Source organism: Tamandua tetradactyla, chromosome 23, assembly GCF_023851605.1.
Source record: "Tamandua tetradactyla isolate mTamTet1 chromosome 23, mTamTet1.pri, whole genome shotgun sequence".
NCBI classification, from domain to species: Eukaryota; Metazoa; Chordata; class Mammalia; order Pilosa; family Myrmecophagidae; genus Tamandua; species Tamandua tetradactyla.
In genome coordinates this window covers 22462949-22481798 of record NC_135349.1, presented here as the reverse complement: position 1 = coordinate 22481798, position 18850 = coordinate 22462949, and the positions used below count along the sequence as shown (strand labels likewise).

Here is an 18850-nt window from a genome sequence, read left to right as displayed (position 1 = left end):
TAATTAGATATTAATTCCAGGGACTCAGAATGTCTCTGTGGTCCACTGGTCAGAGTTGGGGCTTGTGGAGGTCAGGTGATTAATGGAGTTTTAGCTCAGGTTCATCTCATGGTGGGTGCCTGGACCCATTTTGTAGTTATTTCCCCAATTCCAGAATGTGTAATTTGCATTAACACAGGACAACTGGTAGAATCCCCACATTGACCCTGACTCATTGTGTTGGTTTGAAAGGAAGCATGTCCCCTAAGAAAAACCATGTTTTAATATAAATCCCATTTCATAAAGGTAGAATAATCCCTATTCAATATTGTATATTTGAAACTGTAATGAGATCATCTCCCTGGTTGATGTGATTTAGTAAAGAGTGGTTGTTAAACTGGATTAGGTGACGACATGTCTCCACCCATTTGAGTGGGTTTGATTAGTTTCTGAAGTCCTATAGAAGAGGAAACATTTTAGAGAATAAGAGATTCAAAGAGAGCAGAGGAGAATGATGTAGCCATGAGATGCAGAGAGTCCACAAGCCAGCAACCTTTGGAGATGAAGAAGGAAAATGCCTCCCAGGGAGCTTCATGAAGCCAGAAGCCAGGAGAGAAAACTAGCAGATGACGATGCCATGTTCTCCATGTGCCCTTCCAGCTGAGAGAGAAGCCCTGTGTTCACCACATGCCTTCTCACTTTGAGAGAGAGACCCTGAACTTCATCAGCCTTCTTGAACCAAGGTATCTTTCCCCAGATGCCTTAAATTAGACATTTCTATAGACTTGTTTTAATTGGGACATTTTCTCAGCCTTAGAACTGTAAACTAGCAACTAATTAAATTACCCTTGCTAAAAGCCGTTCCATTTCTGGTATATTGCATTCCGGCAGCTAGCAAACTAGAACACTCATAGAGTAAGGGCTATTATGGTAGGAAAGGCTGAATGGAAGCCATTGGAACTGCCCCTACCTAGCAAAATAGTAAATTTTTTGAAGGAGTATCAGATTCCTGGAGGGATTGCAGAGATTAGTGCCACTCTTAAGGACTTGAAGAATGCAAGGGTGGTGATTCCCTCCACATCTTATTTGGCCTGCACACAGAACACATAGGTAGGTCTTGGAAGATGACATTGGATTATTGTAGACTCAAGCAGGTGGTGACTCAAATTGCAGCTACTATTTTGGATGTGGTATCATTGCTTCAGTAAATCAACACATCCCCCTGGGGCCTGGTATGCAGCTATTGATGTGGCAAATGCTTTTCTCTCAATAACTGTTAGTAAGGACCACTAGAAACAGTTTGTTTTCAGCTGTCAAGGTCAGCAGTACATGCTCATGGTCCTAACTCAGGGGTGTAACAACTCTCCAGTCCTGTGTCATAATCTTGTCTGCAGGAACCTTGATCATTTCTCTCTCCCGCAAGACATCACACTGGCCCATTATATTGAGGATATCATGTTGATTGAACCTAGTAAGCAAGAAGTAGCAACTGCTCTAGATTTATTGATAAGGCATTTGTGTGTCAGAGGATGGGAAATCAATGTAGCAAAAATACAGGGGCTTTCCACCTCAGTGAAATTTCTAGATGTCCAGTGGTATTGGGTCATGTCAAGATATCCCTTCTAAGGTTAAGGATAACTTGCTGAATCTGGGCTCCTCCTATGACCAAAGAAGAGGCAAAGACCTAATTGGTCTCTGAATTTTGGTTAGAACATATTCCTTAGTGGGGTGTGCTGCTCCAGCCCATTTATCAAGTGACCAGAAATGCAGTTAATTTTGAGTAGGAACCTAAAAAAGAGGTGGCTCCATGACAGGCCCAGGCTGCTGTACAAACTGCTGTCCCACTTGGCCCATATAATCCAGTAGGTCCCATATTTCTGGAAGAGTCTCTGGCAACTAGAGACAATGCTGTCTGGAGCCCTTGGCAGGCCCTTATAGGAGAATCCCAATGCAGACCCTTAGGATTTTGGAGCAAAGCCTTACCATCTGGTACAGACAATTACTCTCCTTTTGAGAAACAGCTTTTGGTTTTCTCCTGGGCTTTAGAAGGGACAGAATACTTAACCAACTTAAGGGCCACCAACTCATCATGAGACCTGAGTTGCCTATCATGAGCTGAGTGTTGTGTGATCCACTAAGCCATAATAAAGTTGGGCATGTGTAGCAGCAGTCCATCATAAAATTAAAATGGTATATATGTGGTAGGGCCATAGCAAATTCTGAAGGCACAAGAAAGCTACATGAGGAAGTGGCCCATATGCCCATGGTCTGCACTCCTGCCACATTACCTTCTCTTTACCAGACCAGAAAGCTCTTTACAGTGAGTTAACTGAAGAAGAGAAAACTCGGGCCTAGTTTACAGATTGTTCTGTATGATATGCAGGTACTACGTGTAAGTGGACAGCTGCAGCACTCCAACCCCTTTCTGGGATGTCCCTGATGGAGAGTAGTGATGGGAATCTTCCCAGTGGGTCAGACTTTGAACAGTGTACCTGTTTGTTTATTTTGCTTGAAAGGAGAGCTGACCAGAGGAGCATTTCTATACTGACTCATGGGCTGGTGCTAATTGTTTGACTTCATGCTCAGGGACTTGAAAAGAGCACGATTGGAAAACTGATGACAAGTCACCAGAGGGTGGCTTCAGCAGAGGAAGGTTTTAATAATCAAGTGGATAAGATGACCCATTCTGTGGATTCCAGTTAGCTTCTTTCTGCAGCAACTCCTGTCATTGCCCAATGGGCTCATGAACAAAGCGGTCATGGTAATAGGGATGTAGGTTATGCATGGACACAGCAACATGAAGTTCCACTCAGCAAGGCTGGCTTGGCTATAGCCACTGCTGAGTGCCCAGTCTGCCAACAGGGATCTACACTCAGCCCCCAATATGGCACCATTCCCTGAGGTGGTCAGCCAGCTGCATGGTGGCTGGTTGATTACATTGGACCTCTTCCATCATGGAAGGGACAGCAATTTGTCCTAACTGGAATGGACATATACCCTGGATATGGGTTTGCTTTTCCTGCACACAATGTTTCTACAAAAGCTACCATCTGTGGACTTATGAAATGTCTTATCCATTGTATTGGTTTTCCACACGGTATTGCTTCTGATCAAGGAACCCACTTAACAGCAAATGAAGTGCAGGAATGGGGACACTCATAAAATTTTCTGGTCTTCCCATGTTCCCCATCATCCAGAGGCAGTTGGGTTGATATAAAGGTAGAATAGCCTTTTGAAATCTCAATTATGGTGCCAGCTAGGTGACAATACTTTACAGGGCTGGGCAGTGTTTTGCAGGGACTGAGTATGCTCTGAATCAGCTTCCAGTCTGTGGTGTTGTTTCTCCCATAGCCAGGATTCAAGTGTCCAGAAATCAAGGGTGGAAAGGGGAGTGAAACCACTCACTAGGAAAGTTTTGCTTCCTGCCCCTGCAACCTTGAGCTCTTCTGGTCTATGTTTTAGTTCTGGAAGGGGGAGTGCTTCCACCAGAAGAACCAATAATGATTCCATTGTACTGGGATTTAAGACTGCTCCCTGGTCACTTTGGGCTACTCATGCCCCTGGATCAACAAACAAAGAAGGGGATTACTTCACTGGCTGGGGTGATTGAACCTATCGGGGAAATAAGAGTGCAGCTACCCCATGGAGGTAAAGAAGAGTTTTCCTGGAATAGAGGCAATCCCCTATGGCATCTCTTAGTACTACCATGCCCTGTGATTAAAATTAATGGAAAACCGCAACAACCCAATCCAAGCAGGACCACCAATGGCTCTGAAACTTCAGGAATGAAGTTTTGGGTCATCCCACTAGGCAAAAAATTCATGGCCAGTTGAGGTGCTTGCTGAGAGTAAAGGGAACATGGAATGGGTAATGGAAGACGTTAGTGATAAATATGAACCACAATCACGTGATCAGTTACAGAAATGAGGACTAACGGTATGAACATTTTTTCTTTGCTTTGTAATTAATATCTATGTATTTATTTTAATTCTTTTAATGTGCTGTTGGATTCATTTTAGTAATATTTGGTTGAGAATTTTTGTATCTGTTTTCATCAAGGAGATTGGTTTGTAGTTTTTCTTTCTTGTAGCACCTTAGCCAGGTTTGGTATTCAAGTGAGGTTAGCTTCAAAAAATGAGTTAGGTAGTGTTCTTTTTTCTCAGTTTTTTTGGAAAAGTTTGTGCAGGATTGGTGTTAGTTCTTTTTGGAATGTTTGATAAAATTCTCCTGTGAAGACATTTGACCCTGGGCTTTTTTTTCTAGAATTTTTTTTCCCTTTTTTAACAATTTTTTCTGGTGAGATTTCTCATGACTGATTAAATCTCTTTACTTGTGTTTGGTGTGTTGAGATCTGTTTTTTCTTGAGTCAGTTTAGTTTGTGTGTTTCCAAGAATTTTTCCATTTCATTTAAGTTGTCTAGTTTGCCTATTCCAGTGTATCCCAAATTTACCTAAGCCTAAAAATAATCAGAGATGTTTAAAATGCAGATTCTGTGGTTCACTTAGGCCTTGTGACATTTCTATGGAGAGTCCTAAGAATCTGTGTTTTTAACAGGGTCACCCAGGTCGTATTTATGGTCTAAGCAGGGAACAGTGACTGGAAGAGACTTGTAATATTCTCCAGTATCCGTGTTCTCCAGGTCTTCTGGTCATACTGCTAGACTAAATTTTGAAGCCTCCCTTGAAGTTACATGGGGTGATACTACTGAATTCTAGCAAATAGATATAAGTAAAAAACTAGTACCCCACTTCAGTGCTTGGCCCATCACCTTACTTAGAATATCCTCATTCTCTTTCCTCATCTGGTGATTGGGTAAAAAAGGACCCCAAAGACATTGGAGTGGAGAGCCCCAAGTTAGAATGTGCCTGAGCTTCTAAATGTATGAGTAGATCACCTCCCCCCATGCATCAGGTCCATTGAACCTCATTGGAATGTAATTCAAGAGAGTAATAAACTTATATTATGTTCCAGCCGTATATTCTTGTATATTATTACAATTGATTTATTCTATACTGAAACTGTTTTCATCGGCTATGTTCTTACTTTAGTGATAAATTCTACCTACAGTAGCCGACAGCTAGGTATAGCTGTGATATGAATCTGGGTAATCTGAATCTACATTGAATTTTCTTAATCATTACATTATAGTCACCTACTGGCTTTTACCTTTATTCATTCTTTCCTAAAGATCTTGGCAACGTTTTTCTCAAGACTGCTAAAACCCTCATTGAGTGGATGATCTGGGGGATCAAGCATCCCATTGGAATGTTGGCAAACATGATTGATAAAAGAAGCCAGAAGGATTGCTTTCTTCAGTAATTTAGAATGGAGTCCCCAGAATATTTTTATCTTATTTGTCTTAGGAGCTGACACTGGGTCCTCTGGAAAGCATACTGACTAATTTACTCAGCATACTGAGTATCTGTTGGTAGGCCATTTTCTATTTTATTCTCATATAATATTTACCTCCCAACCGTATTAAGAGTTATTTGTAATGTGATATTGGAGGGAAATTTTCCTGTTGTCCTAGAATTGGGGCTAAGGCTGCAAGGTGAGGACAAAGGGGTTGTTATGTCTGTTAGTCACTTCCCTTCAGGACTTAGTGAGGACCACCAAATGACCACCTGGCCATCCCCCCAGCCACATTCACTACTTAACTCTCACTAACTCCCCCATCAATGTGAGAAGAGGATAGAAAGGAGAAGTTTGGCAGCCTTTTGTGAAATCAGTGTCTGTGAAAAAAAGGGAGAGTATGTCTTTTGCCTACCTTAAATGAAGGGAGAAGAGTCCCAAAATAACCATGAGGAATGATTGATGATATTTGGAAGAAAGGACTATTTCTTTACCCAGTGGATATCTTCTTAACCTGTAGCTTTGTTAATACACATCAGTGTAAGCAAAAAGAGTAATGAGGAGAGCTGACAAGGCATTGCAAATGTCAGAAGGGAAGGATTCTCTCTGAAGTGGCAAGAATGTGCAAGATTTGTGTGACTTGAATGTTGGTGATGGTTTTACTTGCACTATTGCCAGCACCATACTCAAGAGATTTTTCTACGAGAGAAAATGGTCCCTGTAGCAAGAATCTGATTGAGCTGCCTTCATGTGGTTCTGAGAGAGGGAGAAGAGATGGAGGAAGAGTTTCCATGCCAGAGATTTGTGTGGTAGGGGGAGGTCCCTCATAGCATACACTCAGATTGCTAGCCAGCTAGCCAGAGAAGCAATGAGAAACAACATAAAGTTGTGCTGCAACCTTGCCCAGTTATGAAAGGAGACATTGTTCTTGCTCCCTTCTCTCTGCCTCAACACTTCTCACAGTTGAGCCAGCCTTTGGAAGATAGGGGTGCCAATTATGCCTCCTTCCTCCACTCCAGCTTCAGTACCCTATGTCAAATGTTGATGCATGATTTACATTTAATCATTTTAAGTTACAATAACATGAAGATTTTATATGCACATTTTAAATCTCTGCTGTATTTGAAATTTTCAATTCATTTAACTAATATTCCCAATCAGGTCAAGGAAGAAGACTTGGCTCCTACTTTGTCTTAAGGCTAGATTGAGAAAAGGACAACGTCTGGAACTGATGCTTCTTTTTGGGGCAGGTTTTTGTGGGTGTGTGGAGGGCAGTGGGGGCACAGGGGAAGAGGCATGAGAAGAGAAAGAGCAGAAACTATAAAGAAGATTTGAGATAAGAGGCTTTATGAGGGGAGGGAGAATGAAGATACCAGATTGTTGGCTAATTTCTAGTTCCTGGTTCTAATCCCTCAAGAGGATCAGCTATATTTCCTTACTTTGGCCTTCTTTAAGTAACCATGTATCTTTTAAAATGCAGTCAATCTTTTTTGTAAGTTGCACATCAATATTTACAATTAGAAACATCTTAAATAAAACCTCAGAATGTCTGTTAGAAAATTTTGCTGGAGGATTTCCCCTAGGTCATGTTCGGTTTGGAATCAACCTACTATTTGAAAGCAACTTCTCTGAAAGGATTCTAGGTGATATGATATGGTCTCACTTTTCTTTGTAGATTGTGTATTGTCTACAGAAATGCCATTTCTCATTCCCGTGCAGCTTCTCATACACATGAGAAACTGTTCTCTCTTTTTTCAACCAAAGTGTGTTGAACAGAAATTCATATATTTAATATCATTTTAGTTAGAACTTTATTCATGTTGAATGGAATCAGACACTAGCACCAGGCAATATGGAGAGGTAAGTAGCTAGCACCCTAAGTGAATTAAAATTATAGAAAATTACATTTCTATTCCTTTTTTATTCTATATTATAATATGTATACACACAAAGAAATAAAAAAGCAATAGTTTTGAAAGCAGTCTTCAGCAAATAGTTACAGGACAGATCCAAGACTTTGTCATAGGGCACCATGCAATGTTCTCATATATTTCCTTCTACCTGTTCTAGAATATAGGAGGCTAGAGGGCTTAAATATTTTTTATCACAATAGACTTTTGTCCCTTCTTTTTTTTTGTGAAAAATAACGTATGCAGAAAAGCTATAAATTTAAAAGCACAGCACCACAGTTAGTTGTAGTACATATTTCAGAGTACATATTTCAGAGTTTGACATGGCTTACAGTTCCACAATTTTAGATTTTTACCTTGTAGCTTCTCTGAAATACTGGAGTCTAAAAGAAATATCAAATTAATGATTCAGCATTCTTGTTCATGTGTTCAATCATATCTTCTCTGTAAAACTCTACCATCACCTTTGATCTTTCCCTCCCTCTCTTTAGGGGTTTTTGGGCTATGGCAATTGTTAGTTTTTCATATTGGAAGGGTCTGTCACTAGTATGAGATTGGGAGATGGTACTATCTGATATTCTGGAGAGGCTGGGCTAGGTTTCATGACTTATCTATATTAGATAAGTGGACTTTGTAGGTTTCTAGAAAGTTACTCTAGTGCATGGAGCCCTTGTGGAATCTTATATACTGCCCTAGGTGTTCTTTACAATTCTACTCTTCAGAATAGTATTATGCTAGAAAAACATATATCATTACTTCCTTTAAATGCTTTTTATGCCTTCTGTAATATCATTTGGTGTCACCTCTTTAAGGCCAATTTATAACATGGAGGAACAGCTTAATGTTTCACTGTGTCATAAATACTCTCCCCCTCACACTGTCCCTTTCCCTCTTTTCTCCCCACTTCCTCTTTCCCCTCCCCCCACTTTCCCTCTTTCCTTGTCTTGTTCTTTGCCTTGCCCTTTCTTCTATTGGGTTTTAATTTTAGCTCAAATTATGTAAATGATTCACCCTAAGAAGATTTGAATTGTAGTTCTTTCTGTATAGGAGTAAAGGTAAAAGGCTTTGAAAATCCATGTGTCTTGCCATGATTTCTGAGATGTGCCTGAAGAGGAGTTAGTCCATCCACATAATGATTGATCTGTTATGGCTCAGATAGGAAATTTGCTGATAGTTACAGGAAACTAAAACAGGCCTGAGAGAGTGGACACTACAACAGAATGGTATTGACATTCCTTTTGATTATCTTTCAGGAAAATATGTGAAGTCAATTAAATCACTTCCAAAAGGGTTGAATCTTAAAATTGATTTGACAGATATGCTTTTGCAAGTAACTTGAGTATTCCATGCATTAACATATACTTAGTTTACTTGAGCATTTTTAAACTGTGATTTTTTGAGTGATTTAGTGAGAAATCATAATTATCACTTAATATATAATGATCTTGACCCAGGTGGTGAAGATGGCGGCTGCCAGGGTTGGCCTGGGTGGTGGTGCAGGCCTGGGCCCCGATGCCGGGGATTTCCTGGCTTGGTACCGGCTGGTGTCGAACAAGCTGAAGAAGAGCTTCTCGCAGAAGCCGAATATGGCGGAGGCCGCGGAGCAGTTCGGACAGCTGGGCTGTAAGCTGCTAGTTTCGCGCCCAGGAGTGCCTCCCGTACGCAACCTGGTGCCAGCTGGCGGCACACTGTCAGCAGTCGCTGTTCCATGGCCTGGGGAGGTGGCTGGCCCTGACCAAGGCAGCCCGCCTCTTCCTGCTTCAGAAGCGCGATGTGCGCCAGCGCCTGGCCTGCCCCGCTGCAGGCCACTGCAGGCCGCCGCCGGCGCCTTGGGCGCCGCAGTGCTCCTGCACCTCGAACTGGGCCAGCCGGCCGCCTCCGCCGGACACTTCCAGTGAGCCGCCCAGTTCCAGTTGCCCCAGCTGTCTCTAGCCGCGCTGAAGGTGCTTGGTGACGCCGCCTCCTGCCAGCTTCTGGCCCAAGACTACAACGGGGCCTTGGTGGGCTTTACGCACATGCAGCACCTTGTGCGGGAGCACGGCTGCCACCCGGTGCCGCTGCCCCCACCGCCGCCGCCACTACAGCGCGGTGCCCGCGCTGCCGGCCCTGTTGGCTCCAAATGCTGCTACTGTAGCACCTGCCTCCGGGCGCTAGGCGCCTTCTCCGACGTGCTGGTGCGCTGCGAGGTGTCACGCGTGCTGCTACTTTTCCTCCTGCAACCGCTGCCAGCCAAACTGCTGCCCGAGCATGCCCACACCTTGGAGAAGTACTCCTGGGAGGCTTTTGACAGCCACGGGCAGGAGGGCAGTGGCCAGTTTCCCGAGGAGTTCTTTCTGCTGCTCCAGTTTCTGGTCATGGAGACGCACCAAAAGGAAACGGAAGCCATCAAGTCACTGCCGGTGAAGATGTGGCCGCTATTGAGTGCTGAGCAGAACCACCTCCTTCACCTCATTCTGCAAGAAACCATCTCCCCTTCTGGACAGGGGATCTGATCAGTCACATTAACCAAATAACTTTTTTCCTGTTATCAAACCTAATAACTTTTTTCCTGTTATTAAACCTCATGCATTCACCTTTGCTGTTTGGGGAAAATGAGTGTATCCCCATTCTACATTTATATTAGTCCTGTGAGTCACTGTAGGAGTAAGGGTCCATGTCCCAAGTGCTTATTTCCAGAATAGTAGGAGAGGAAAAAAAATTTTTAATTGGAATAGAATGGAGGTAGAGGACATGGCTCTTCCAAAAACTTTGCAGCTAAAAACAAAAATCCCTTTTATCCAGTTCCTCTTCATCCTTCACCCAGCTCACCCCTGCCTATCTTTGTTTTATAGTGGGTATTTTACTTTGCATATCTTTGTTAAATACTTAGGCTATATGGTTTTATCGCGACTCTGATTTCTTAGTCTACTTCTGTGTCTTTGCAATCACCAAATTTCTCCTTTGTTTCATTATCCCCTGTTCTGGTTTGCTAGCTGTCGGAATGCAATATACCAGAAATGGAATGGCTTTTTAAAAGGGGGAATTTAATGAGTTGCTAGTTTACAGTTCTAAGGCTGAGAAAATGTCCCAATTAAAACAAGTCTAAAGAAATGTCCAATCAAAGGCATCCAGGGAAAGATACCTTGGTTGAAGAAGGCTGATGAAGTTCAGGGTTTCTCTCTCAAGTGAGAAGGCACATGGTGGACACAGTCATGGCTTCTCTCTCAGCTGGAAGGGCACATGGCGAACATGGCATCATCTGCTCACTTTCTCTCCTGGCTTCTGGTTTCATGAAATTCCCCGGGAGGCATTTTCCTTTTTCATCTCCAAAGGTCCCTGGCTGGTGGAACTCTCTGCTTTGTGGTGCTGCAACATTATCTGCTCTCTCTGAATCTCTCATTCTCCAAAATATTTCCTCTTTTATAGGACTTCAGAAACTAATCAAGACCCACCCAAATGGGTGGAGACATGTCGTCCCTTAATCCAGTTTAACAACCATTCTTGACTAAATCACATCACCTAGGGAGATGATCTCATTACAGTTTCAAACATACAGTATTGAATAGAGATTTATGAAATGGGATTTATATTAAAACATGACTTTTCTTAGGGGGTATACTTCCTTTCCAACCAGCACACATGTATTCATAGAAATAACTTTATTCCTTACAACTCTGTTGCTGTTATAACTCTAAATCCATCATAATGTTATTCTGATACTCTTGAGGTTTGAATTTGCCTCCTCTATAGAATGTGAATATCTTTATGGACTTTTCAATAGGCAGAAAGAACCAGATAGTTCTGTTTCAGCTCCAAGATGTATTCATTTGAAGTTTACAATCTACTTAGTATGTGTGCTATGCCAGGCAAAGACTCTACAGAGATAAAGATGCAGTTCTTCCTCTAATAGCTGCAGTGCAATAGTTCTAACGCAAATGTGTCTTTTTGCTTTGGAGGTCACAGTGCTGTTTTATTTCCATAATTGTCTATAATCTGGAAGACATTTATTTGTAACAGAGATCTTCTGCAACTTTTATTTAGTTCCAGTGTATAAAATCAGTGTGACTGGTAGCATGTGATTAAGCAAAGCAGTATCCTTGTTCACCAAAAGTAGGATGGCTTCCCATTTTAAAACACTACATTTCCAAGGTTTTGGGTTTTTTTGTCCAAATTTAGCTGCTTGTATACTTTATTTTACAGTTTTGAGAGTGATAACTATTCAAAATAAAACCTATTTCTCAAAAAATATATATATATCATGATCTTTTCTATTAGGTTCATCTTCAGTGGGTATTCAGTTGTATATGACATGTTTTATCAGGTGAGTTTTAATTTCTGCGTTTAATTTTGTTTTATTAGCAACTGAATCACTTAATTCAAATTGGGATATTCAAGTTTTACTTAGAGTTGAAGCTCTGAGAATGTTTTATTTTAAAACTTGGCTTCCTTCATGTTGTATCTCTAATTAATGTCTTTGCATGGAACTCCAAAGTAAAATGTAAGAGCCCATGAATGAACAAAGTTTTGAAACCTGATATAGCACATAGTTTCAGGAACATTTGAAGCAAGGAAAGAATTTGTTCCTCTGATTTAGAAGGCAAGTAAAAGTACAAGAACTATGAAGTATGTGCAACCTTAGCTGCTAAACCAATTTTAAGATTCATTTGGTGGGGGAAAAAATGAGATGCTAGTGGCATTTCCCAAAATTTAATCTGTGTGACAGAAGTCCTGCAAAATCATTTGAGAAATAATATTCTGTAACACATAAATTGATGAAATACTGATAATATATCTCCTCTCTGGAGATTCAGAAGTTATACCAAATATTCTGAAAAGTTTTCCAAACATCCAGTAACCATCCAAATAAAAATGCCCATATTTTCCAAGCCTTTTAGGGATAGAATTTAAAATTTTAAAAATGTTACTTGTATTCCATGGAACTGTTCCTATGAAACACCATCCTGGATTGCAGTGGAGAAAACAGCATTAGAGAGCTTCATCACTAATTTAGTGACCAACTTGAACCTTACAGAAAGAGGAAGGGGATTCATATTGAGGTATGTTTAAAATAATAATAAATTTCTTAAATGAACTTTGACATCTCTTAGTAACAAGATTAGGTTGCCTATGATAATGATAATAAAAACAACCAAAATTAACTTCTCTATCATGCAGTGTTTGTGCATATTCTGATCTCAGAACTCATTTCCATTTTACAACTTAGGAACAACGCAGTAAGATTCAGCATCTTGCCTAAAGTCACTCTGTTAAGGGTAGGGACAGGCTCTGAAGCAAGTCTGCTTTAGTGTGATGCCTGGGCTTTTCACTGCACCACAGTTCATTCACCTACAGGGCTTTGGGCTATATGAGAAACAGGCTGATGGGCAGGTCTGGTTAGATACACTATTAAAGAGATGTCTGAAAAAGCACAGAAAAAAAGAAATGGAAATTTATCTTGTAGGGTAGATAGATAAAGGTTGTATTGACAAAGATTGTCTACACTGTAATATTTTGGAGTGAGAATAGTGTAAGTTTATTGGAGGGGTCTCTGGGCTTAAAAGAAATCGGTTGTGTCATTTTCCCCATCTAGTGGTAAACAATTTGACAGTATTGGGGCTTTCAATGCAATCCCACTATTCCCGTCCAAGGTGAAGCATCTGAACAAGCCCGTTGGCCAGCAGCACCAGGTGAAGGTGCAGCAGGGATAAGGGAGGGATATCAGCATTTTTCTCATATCTGTTTGTATTCATATTTCTATATATAACTGATATATTTTAAAAATAACCTATTTCATAGCCAGTATTATCTAACATGATGGACTTTATAGTTAGAAACTTTAATATTGTAACACAAAACTTGCATAAAGCCTGCACTTCTGGATGTGATAGAATTTAACAAGTATACTTTCCCCCAACAATTGTATATGGTTAGTGTTCTAATGTGACTGTAAGGGCATCTAATTTTTTGACATATCAAGTTCCTGGGCTGTATAAATTATCGAATATACATTAAGTCTCTCGTTTCCTTTCTTCTCTTTATTGACATTTTTTGGCTCTTGTTTTTCTCTAAATAGTTCCTCGAATTTGCTCTGGAACTTTGAAATTGTATTGTCTCTTAATGGATGTCCATACATTATGATAGGCATTGTTGAAAAGGCATAGGGTTAGTGACTATGGATGTGTTACATTTATTGTGGCATGCTAATTTTCAGAGAAGGAAATTATTGTGAGATGCCTTTAGAAATGTGGTGTCCAGTATGAAATCACCAATGCAGTATGGCTAGTGTAAATTGAGATGTGCTATAAGCATATAAAAACATGCCAAATTTCAAAGACAGGAGAGAATGAAAGTAAAATATTCCATTAATCAATTCTATATTGACTGCATTTCAAAATTAGGATATTCTGGATATATTGGACTATATAAAATGTGATATTAAAATTACCTTTACCTTTGTTTTTTGCTTTTTTAATGTGAGTACTGAAAAAACTAAAATTGAATATGTGACTTGCATTATATTTCTGTTCGAGAGCACTGCTTAGAGGTTATTGTATTTATTCCATAAGCAGGAAAATCTGTCCTATTATGGTTAACTTTAAGTGAACCATTTGGAAATGAGAATAAATAAAATTTAAAGTATGATTGAAAAGAAATTTGAAAGTTTGATTTTAAAATATCCCAGTTGTAACTATCCATACCTAGTCATGAAATAATTTGTATGCGTGCGTGTGTGTGTGTGTGTGTGTGTGTGTGTGTGTGGTGTATATGTCTTCAGGACTGAATAGTGAACAATTCTAATTTTCTTACTACAAGACCTTTCCTAAAATAATTATTTGAATTGTAGAAACATGCTTGGAAGGCTCTTAAGACCTTCACTGCACAATATCAGTCTGATTCCCTTATTTGCACTAGATTTCAAATTAATTTAGTGAGGAAATGATATCCTACTATCCCTGTGTCATATTAATTGTCTTCAATGTTCTTTTTTTTTTTTTTTTAACATGATCAGGCACCAGGAATCGAACCTGGGTCCTCTGGCATGGCAGGCGAGCATTCTTGCCTGCTGAGCAACTGTGGCCTACTCTTCAATGTTCTTTTTAAAAGGTGTGGGTAAACCTTAAACTGGACACTGTGATATTTCCACTTGAATGCTCTGTTCTGCTTCTAATTGAGTGAACAGAGTGTAAATGACCATGGTGTTACATTGTATTTAACTAATGTATAGTTTTTGAAATTCCTAAAATTTTTCTTGGCATTTTAAATGTAAAGTTTTGAATTTTCCTAATTGAATTATATAAATATAGAAAAGATGCCATAGCCACTTCTATAAAATATCATAAACTATTAACAACTATATTATCATTTTGTATTTTCTTTCTGATGTACATATTAGATCTTGATCCAAAGCACCTCAGTAAGCATCTTTCCTTCACCCTGGACTTGCTACACCAATTCTTTTGTTGGGCACATATGATGAGATCGACCTTGTTAGCTGAGACTAAGCACCTAACATGCACTTTACAATCTTTAAAATAGAATTTCAACACATCTTTGAATATAAGAATATTTTAATGTAGGTGCATTATTTAAATTGGTTATATCAAATGTTATGCACTAGAAGGAAATAATTAAAAGTATGCGTGTCATAACCCCAAATTCCTTCCTTGGTGTTATTCTGAAGAGATGTGAGTGCTTTTTACAGTGTACTCTAGTTTAGCCTGATTGTGCTAATACAGGTTTTCCTGAAAGACACACTGGCCCTTGATTTTGTTCTCCTTCATATGTGTTAAGACATTTAATTTCAAATACCTAGAACTTTGAAATTGATTGACAGAAGTGGACATGACTTAACCAATTTTTCCTCCTTTTTTTAAGTCTTATCAATTTAGACTTCAAACCAGTTTTAGGCCTCAAAACAGAGAGGAGCTTCTGGGGAGTGAGGGTATCACACTCACTGGCTCCTTCTCTTGGACAGCTGTTTTATGTCCATAGAAGATTTTCTGAGTGCTCAGCACAGTTTATCATTATTCAGCAAAGATTTTCCCAGTCAGCCAGTAATAAAGTGTACTGAGCCTATGCCAGAGATTTTACATGTAGTATTCTATAAAAGATCCTCTTAAAACCTTAAGAGGTGGCTGGTGCCATGGTGGCTCAGGGACAAAATTCTCACCCTACTTAGACCTGGGTTTAAATCCCAGAGCCCACCCATGCCAAAAAAAAAATTCATCATATTGACAATGCTGATTATATGTATGATGTTTAGAACTGCCCAATTTTAATATAATATGTTCCACAGAGCCCTGGCTAATATTTAAGTATCAATGCTTTAAGGTTCTGATTTTGAGGGATGGGGTGATATGGTGTCTTTACGTCAAAATATTAATTGTCTTTTAGATAGAAGACTTTTAGGAAATCTTTTCTGCTTCTCTTTAGGGACAGCTTGGTTTTATGCCAAGAAAAAATGACTTTTTAAAGCATACCTATTCTAAAATGTAGTGGTTGAGAATTGTTTTTTTCTGTCACATAATTAGGATACTTTTTAATTATAGAGTAGTCCTACTGTAGTTGTAGGATGTTGCTTTAAACTATTCTAGGTAATGAAATGATATACTTTTCTAGTATGTATGGACTTTATTTTCTACCTCACTATTAAATCCAATATTTGTAGATTTACTCATATTTAAATTTCCCAACTTCTATGCATTAGAGAGAGTTATATATTCATATTTGTGATGTTCTCTTAGTTGACATCAAATTGACTAAGTTTAGAAAACTAGTTTAATAACATAGGTGAGGGAAACATATTACATAACATATCACTCATAGCAATCATGTCATGGGCATTTTGTTAGGGACCTTTATTATAAAGTGAAAAGGAGCTTTATTTCTAAGACCTAGAAGCATGGAATTCCAGTTTGACCATATTAATTTCAACTTTATTTTGCTTATTTGTGAGAGGCTTTTTATTTACCTTCCTTTAATTAAAAAAATGTTATTTTCAATTTCATCACTGAGATATTATTTTACTTAATAGCTCTGTGTTTAGATTATTTGTACCTATTTCTGAAGATCTATCAACAGGTTTAATCTCTAACAAAAACCTGTATTTAATCTATACTCAATTGTTGATACTACTTCAGTACCTTCATTACTTCTTTCAAATGATGAAGGCATGTTATTCTACTCTGTTAGATAACTGCAGCAACCAACTTTGGAATGCCACTCAACCTGTGTATGGACAGTTGTGTTTTGTCATATATTGGCCATAATGAGAAAAATATTTGATGTAGCTGTGGGTCAAAAGAATATGTCCTATAGGAAATGGCTTGACTTTGACACTAATTCTATCTTCTGCCTCTTGAAATCTGCCATTGTAGGTTTCCATTGTTTTTTTCATCTCTTCAACTGTACCTTTCATTCCCATAAGTTCTGTGATTTGTTTTTTCAGACTTTTGATTTCTTCTTTTTGTTCATTCCTTGCCTTCTTTATATCTTCCCTCAGTTCATTGATTTGGCTTTTGATGAGGTTTTCCATGTCTGTTCGTATATTCTGAATTAATTGTTTCAGCTCCTGTATCTCATTTGAATTGTTGTTTTTTTCCTTTGACTAGACCATATCTTCAATTTTCCTAGTGTGATCTGTTATTTTTTGCTGTGTCTAGGCATTTGATTACCTTAATTAGTTTATTCTGGAGATTGCTTTCACTTCTTTTACCTAGGGTTTTCTTGCTGATGAAATTTGTTGTCTCTCTGTTCTTTGACATTCAGTTCAGATTTTTCTGGACTTCTAGCTAAGTTTTGTTTAACAGAGGAGAATTTTTCAGTTCTTGTTTTCTTGTTTCTTGCCCTGCTTGTATGGTGCCTTTTTCCCCAAACCCCTAGGAGTGTCTACTTAGGTATTATAGACTCCAGCCAAATTTTCCCAGACCAAACTGACCTCTTATCAGGAGGAAAGAGTCACCTGTGTTGGTTTTCCCTGAGGGTGAGACCCAGCAGGTTGAAAGACTTTCCTGTGAAGTCTCTGGACTCTGTTTTTCTTATCCTGCCCAGTAGGTGGTGCTTGTCTGCTGCAGTTCCCACCAGTATAAGATGATTTGGTACCTTTAACTTTGGCAGACTTTCCCTGCTGGGGGCGTGGTGGAGACAGAGGAGAGGTTGTAGGCTGATTTTAATGGCTTCTAATTGCCAAGCCCTGATGTCTAAATTCCTTGAGAGAGGGGTTCCACCTGAGTTGGGCTTCACCCTCCCCTGGGGAAGGCACAGGGACCAGACAAGCCTTCAAATGAGCTTGTTTCTGCCTATGCCTGGGGCAGTTGCCGCCTGAGAATCCCTGCCATTGTATCTGAAGGCAGTCAAGCCTTTGTAGAAACACAGCCACAAATACCTCTGTTTCCTTTTTTTTTTTTTCCTTTTTCTTTCAGTGCTGCTCCCTTGATGCCAGGGCAAAAATGAGCTACCTGTGCTTTGACCAAGTTCACCTGAGCTGGGGGCGTATTTTTAGTTGTCAGAAATTGTTAATTAATTCTACAATTAGCATTTGGTTTGGCTCAGCCCCTGCTGCTTGTAAGGTCCCTTTCATTTCCCCTCTGCAAAGCAGCCTGTGGGGAGGGATGCCAGCCACCACAGCTTGGGGAACTCATGGTTCTGTGTGGGCTCGCAGCTGGTCCAGACTGTGGTACAGTGTGTGTCTAGTCACTGACATGGTCCCAGGAGATATTCTGTACTATTTCTTGTTATTTAGTAGCTGTTCTGGAGGATGAACTAAAATGTGCACATTGCTAAGACACCATCTTGATTGTATCTCAGAAGCCCTCTCTTTTAACTTAAGCTCTTCCAACATCAGTTGGATGAGCCCAGAGTACCTACCCTTGTCAGTTGCATTCAAGGTCACCTGCAATGGGAGAAGAGAAAATACAGTGAGGATCAGGCCATGCTGTTTCATCTTTGCTCAGACCTTGATATTGTATAAAAACAATGGAAAACCATGATAAACTAAAGGTACCATAGGTAAGCATTGAAGTCACCTATGGGAAAGTTTAAGCTTTTCTTGGAGGACATTTCACTCAATTGGTAATTCCAAAAGTCTTCATCAGGAAGAACACTGGGTTCTGAGGCAAAAGTTTTCTCCTATTTGATTTATAACCTGTGGTGCCATTTCTACTGCCTTTTAATGTCAGTTGATATGTGGTCCCCTCCAACTTTCCCTTCCCCCAGAACAGTGGTTAATATCTAAAATGTACATCATTATATTTTACGAGCTACACTCAAAAGGAAATGAATGTATATGAGCAATGAACATGTCTATCTTAGAGAAAACAGCTGACCTTACTTTGTTATTAGAGGCAGCATCCTCAGCACCCCTGTCACTAGGAGCCTCCTCTGCCTGGTCCTCCAGGAGAGCTAGTAGGACACAGAATCATCATTAGTACATTGTGTGTGCAGATCACATATTTCTCAGGAAACTGTGTTCGACTTGGCCAAGGGGCTCCAGTGTATGTGGCTTGTGAGTTAGAACACATGGACTGTGTTGGTCTTGGCTTTCTTATATAAAAGAAAGAGAGATGAAAGAGAGCAAGTAGAAAGTAGTAGGTAATAGAATCCTTGGCCTTATAACTAAAGAGAATCTATTT

General features: G+C 39.6%; 1 protein-coding gene and 1 pseudogene across 1 annotated transcript in view; both read left to right on the top strand.

The window, feature by feature from the left end:
- Positions 1-18850, top strand: part of LOC143667189 (uncharacterized) — a 289857-nt gene that overhangs the window by 64823 nt on the left and 206184 nt on the right. The window lies entirely within an intron of this gene.
- LOC143666552 (40-kDa huntingtin-associated protein-like) lies at positions 8705-10253 on the top strand (annotated as a pseudogene).